Source organism: Castanea sativa, chromosome 4 (assembly GCF_040712315.1).
Source record: "Castanea sativa cultivar Marrone di Chiusa Pesio chromosome 4, ASM4071231v1".
Lineage (NCBI taxonomy): Eukaryota > Viridiplantae > Streptophyta > Magnoliopsida > Fagales > Fagaceae > Castanea > Castanea sativa.
In genome coordinates this window covers 1,575,063-1,581,081 of record NC_134016.1, presented here as the reverse complement: position 1 = coordinate 1,581,081, position 6,019 = coordinate 1,575,063, and the positions used below count along the sequence as shown (strand labels likewise).

Sequence of the window (6,019 nt, the reverse complement as noted above, 5' to 3'; positions counted from 1 at the left end):
AAAAAGTTACTATTTTTAGTACTAATATAAGTAGTTCAAGCTACCACGGTGTTGATACATTCTGATGACTTCCATAACGATTTAGAAAAGGAAAAATGCATCATATGCTCCAATATTGTTGTTTCTTGATCCTTTTTACATGGCAAATTAGTAAGGAAGTTGCCCCTGAAACTGGATCAATGCATGACTACGATAGTTTCTTAATTTTTTTGGATATGAACAAACGGGTGAGCTGTGATTCTTGTGAATGAGTTGGATGTCATTGGTTGTTGAGGATGCTTGCCAAAAAAAGATCACATAAGTTCTACTTTTTTTTATGGTTGATCACATAAATTCTACTCCGACATGCGTAAAGCTTTTTGAGTCATTAGACAATTGATGACAAGCCATGTCTTGCTATGACCTCTCATAATCTTTGCTGCCGTAAATTGCAGCTGAAACTTTTTGTCAATTGTCAATAATCCCTTGCAAGAGATAAAAGTAGCCTTTGGAGATTGAGGAGTCTTTTCGGATCTTCTCCAAATTGTTTTGTACATTCTTTTCCCCCTACTTATAATTATACTGTTGTCATCTTTATGCACTTGAGACAATTTGTCAAAGTGTGTACATGTACAGATATATAAATGATAGCAGATATTATCTAGCAAGTAGAAGTTGTAATTAGAGCTTTGAATATTTGTTCACTGTGATGCACTTGAACCTCTTCATCACACTTGAATTTCTCACGAACAACACACACTTAAAATCTCTCACATGGGAGAAATTCTTTTGTAATTTAATGAAAAGTGAAAGAATCATTCTCATAGTCAATATCATGTTGATAGTGAAAAATAGACTGCTATAAATGTGGATGGACTAATCTTTTATCTCCTCTTCATCTACTTGAACACACTACACTAACGTATTTGAAAATCACATAACCAAATAGGGATACTATTTTCCGTAGTAAACTATACATTCAGGATAAGCTGCAATATTTGCTTACGGTGTGAGTAGCTCATTACATCACTAAATTAAAATATCAGTAATCTTTCCTTGTGTCAGTTAGAGGTCATGTAGCTCATTTTCCAGTTATTAAGATGAATATTTGATACATCCTGCTCTAAGGTCAAATAATTTAAAACTGGTATGTTTTCTCAAACCTCCTTCTGTCTGCTGTTTCACTTTGAAGTTGTCTAAGTGCTCATGGTTTGTTCTCTGCTATGCTTTCTCTTTTTTGCTTTAAATATATTGCCATATTCTTTGGTTGATGATCTCGGAAGAGTTTTATGTCAAATCTATAATCCATATATGTGTTCATATATCACCAAAACAGTCAGATCAATGAATTGTAGTTTGACACTATTTAATATGAAAGTCATATTTGTGCATTATATTAGTTATTATACTCCATATATGTGTTATTATACTTAGCTTGACACTTTTAGTTGCTGAACTAGGAGCCTGGGATGTTAAAAAGCTAACAAAACTTACAACACATGGATTCTCATTATTTAAAGAACTAAAAATTTATTAATCAGTTAAATATGTTACCTCAATATGTAGTCACTGGCATATCTAATGTGTTCAGTTGGAGGAAACATTTATTCATGGAGCTTTTAACCAACCCCGAATCCAACCGAAGAGCTAAATATCCTATCATTGCTCCAAGTTAATTGAAAGATGTGCAAAGAGGTGTGGTGCGGAGCGGTCTAGGATTTCCCACATTCCGGATATCTATTTTAATGAATGTATTAAACAAGAAGCTGTCTAAAGATCATGTACATTATTAAGATGGATGACCGGTAAGTTTCAAACAATTAAAATCTCGACATGGTAGAAGTTCTTTTGTAATATAAAAGGAAATGGAAAATAATCGAGTCTTCTTTTTGGTCAATCATATGTCAATGGTGAAAATTAGGCTATTATATATGTGGATGGACTCTACTCTAACATATTTGACGGTGTCTTAGACAGTAAGTGGAAAGCCACCCATTGTTCTTACATGAAATTTGTACATTTGCAAAAAGCTGCAATATCTGCTTATGGTGTAACTAGCTCATTGCAATATATGCTTATGATGTAAGTGGCTCATTGCATTACTAAATTACAAATACCTGTGATCTTTCATTGTCCCAATTAGAGGTCATGTAGTTTAGCACAAAAGGTTCTAAGATTGCCCATGTTCCTGTGATTAAGAAAAACCTTTGATACATTCTACATTCCTATTCTAAGCTCAAAGTCATTTATAATTTCTATGTTCTCTTCTGTTTGCTGTGAAGTTGACACACTGTTCATGATTTGTTCTATATATATATATATATATATATATATATATTACCATATTCTTGGGTTAACAATGTCCAAATAGTTTTATGTCAAACCATTAGTTCATATTATGTAGCATATATTTATTGCATAATTTTTGTGTATCTTCAATTTTTAGCTCTATTTCATAGTGGTTATTCTGTGGTGGTTGGATTTCTTTTAGCACATCAAATATTTTTCAGAAATTAAGAATTTTTTTTAAAGAAGTAATTCATTTGAATTATCACCCCCTTATGTTTTCATATTCTTTATTAATATTTAACTATGATTTTTGCAAGCCATATTTAGCAGCACTTGACAATTCTTTTGATGTAATTGCCACCAGTAATTTCTTTTTTATCAGCGAATACTTTTCCCGTGTCAAGGATGCTTCACAATTATTTGAGGCTAGGGTAACTTTTTATCTCTTCAAGAACTGAAGTTCAGGAGCAGGAGTGCTACTACCTACCAGCAAAGCAAGTGGCCCACTCACTTTCCATGGAAAGCTAAATGAAGAACTGAAGCTTGAATTGGTTCCAAATTTCCAATCTAATTGTTTCATTGAAATTTGTGAGTTGTCACATTCTCTTCTTCATTTCATTTGTTTTCTTGCTTCCATCAAAATCTAATATGATTCCTTTTGATTCTTTTTTCTTCTTTCAATTTCATATATTATTATTATTAAATTTGTTGTTTTTATACTATTTATAGATTTTCGTCATTCTTCATATCCCAATTAGTACTCATGCACTTCAGCACAAAGTGGTCTTAGATACGCCCTATTCCCAATATCCAGATAAATATATGATTCCTAATCTAAGCTCAAAATAATATTAAATCCATATTTCTTCTCAAAGGTCCTTTTCTCTAATATTTCATTTTGGAATAAACTAGTTCATTTTACGATTAATTTACCATATTTCTTATCCATTTATTAAAGAGATTTCCCTTCAATTTTTGTGTCAAACTTGTATATCTATGTTCTGCAACATATTCTGGTGCATAGCATATGTAAACCTTCAAATTTTTGTTTCAAACAAACCCCTCAAATTTTTTGGATTTATTTTACCTAGGAAATTTTGGTCTACCTGTTACTATTGCATTGTCTTCACTATAATGTTTTGACCTATGAGTTTTCTAATACTAATGGCTGTTATAGAATATTAAGAAATAGCATTTTGTATATGCTTTGGTCATAATCTGATTTCATTTTAGAAATGAAAGGCTAGAACCATATGCTTTCTTAGTCTCTCTATATATCGACCATCTAGCTATCACATTTGCTGCATATGTTCATTTGAGGACTCAATATGCCTCCTAATTGCAGCCAGGAAACAACTATAAAGTTCATATATATGCTTATGTGCACAAATGCATGTATTCTAGAACCATGCAAGAATCTCATAAGCCAATTCTTGAGCATCATTCATCTCTCTTACATTTCTCTCTGTTATAGGAGATAAAAGGAGCAACAAAACCAACATATATATGAAGGCATAAATACACTGTGTAAATGGCTCTATTTGACTGCATGCAAAGAAATGGTGACAATACTAAAAGTCCTATCAGCCCCTCTTTAAAGCTTCTCCAAGGTAATTCCATCTATGCCATCGTGGTTTAAGCATCCTACATAAACTTGTGTCTTGGTCCTGGTGGTAGAGAGGTTTCTGGTACATACTTAGACCGTCACTTTTAAACCCTATATAGCATTTTTAGCTTGGTATATTTGTTGAAGGCTTCATTTAATCTTGAATGAAATTTCCATGACTTGAACACACTTTTTATAAGGTTCAAAGTGGTTGCCTACCTCCTCATCTCCTACATTTGGAATGGATCTTGACCCAGAAGGAATATGTTCATCATACAAGAAATGAGTTCCCACCAAATTGAAGAAGGCCAAGAATTTGAGACATACTCTCAGCATGAAGAAAAATAATCAGGATGTTAGCACCACACCTTCTTCGGTTGTCAGGTTGGATGATGATGAAGATGAAGAAGATCCTGAATTCCATCGATTTCCAGGTTATATTTTTTACACCCTTACTTTGTGCAACACATTTATTCCCATGTTTTTTCTTTCTTTATTATTTTACTGCTTTTGTGAGGTAAAATGGAAACACTCCAACATGGTTACCGATTCTTAATGCCCCTTATGATTTGATTTTCAGCAGTTGAATCAAGGATGGCTCCTGAGGGGTTCAAGGATACCACTAGACATAATCCAAGAGCAATACATAAGAATTTCGGGAAGAATGTTTTGGAAAGCACTGTCAATCTTACTATTAAAAAGAAAAACAAATGCCTACAAGTCTTAAAAGGATATTAACTGAAACTGTAATCGAAAATTTGGTATCGGCTTTCGCCGCGGTATCGAAATTCGAGTGCTTTCCACAAATTTATTCTGTCTCTGTTGCTACTGAAAGAGGAAAGCAAGATAATAAGGGTGAGCAAATATGGATAAGGTTGTTTCAGTGAAGGAGTATCTAATGCATAAACTTGAGCCCGGAAGATGTGCTTTCTCCAATGATATCCAAGGCAATGAGTCCAAAAAGAGCTCCTGGTGATATGGACGTGGTATGAGGGATGCTCTGACTTGCTCCAACATGAGGAATTTTCCAAATACACAGCTATGAGTTCAGTTAGAAAGTGAACATTGCCCATGCCAATTTCCACCAATGTGCATTCAGCTAAAGACTCGCCATCACACACTCAAATCTCAGCCGATGCTCATAATTGTTTTTTTGGGTGTCAATTTTGATCCTGAATGTACATGGAGACATCTTAACGAGTTTCAATTAGTTTTTCACTCCAATGTACCAATACTAAAAACCATCACCATCAGAAATGCATAATCTAATGCTAATTATTCTTTTGAAGTTCCATTGTGCAGTCTTTGGTAACCATGGGATGCATTTGATAAATGGTCTGAAATCACTTGGTCAAATTTATGTCGATATTTAGTTATCTGAACAAGGCCCTGACCAGGTTATGGATTCCATGTGCTATGGTGTAATTTCTCTTTATGGTATATTATAATTCATATCTCATGTATATTTCTCGTCTGCAGTTTGTTGGAAAGAAAATCATTGCATAATCCTCCAAGCCATTCGAGAGGGGAGCCTAACTATTGATAAAGAAACAAATTTCTTTTTTGACTTCCATGTATCGATAATAAGTTTATTTATGTATATAAAGATTTCCTTTCCTTTGTTTGAAGAAGATTTTTATAGTTACCAATATAATGTTTTTGCAGCATGTAAGTTGAAAAAAGTCCAAACAGATGCAACAAATGTGAATATCTCCCTATATAATTTAGGTCAGAGACATTATTTAATGCATTGATAGTACCCAATTACCAAGTCAGTTAGCCATGCTGGATTTGTTACTGTATTTTGTAAGTGTTATTGTTATCAATCTCATAATAGCCAATCTTAGTTACTTTAGCTTGTAACTCGTGCGATGGCTTAAGAGTGGTAAGAAGATGATAGTTGTATTGTATTAGGGTAACAGGTTTATGAGGCAAGACAAGTAATAAAAAATTTGAAGGGTAATGAACTAATCATGCATTTCTCAAAAAAAAAAAAAACCAATCATGCAGTTTGAGGAAAAGGAGACTGTTTTAAAAGTAGGCCTGATTTGTTCATACCCAACCAATAGCTGGGCCTAACACTAGGCCTGTAATGAACTATTTAGATTTCGAAGCTATCTTTTTGGTCACCATTCATGATGAAAT

General features: G+C 33.5%; 1 long non-coding RNA gene across 1 annotated transcript; it reads left to right on the top strand.

Moving 5' to 3' along the window:
• Positions 1-1,968: 1,968 nt before the first annotated feature.
• On the top strand, positions 1,969-4,618 carry LOC142631501 (uncharacterized). Its single transcript, XR_012843614.1, has 5 exons — positions 1,969-2,061; positions 2,633-2,856; positions 3,743-3,878; positions 4,075-4,308; positions 4,455-4,618. It is a non-coding gene; the product is annotated as an uncharacterized LOC142631501 (long non-coding RNA).
• Positions 4,619-6,019: the final 1,401 nt, after the last annotated feature.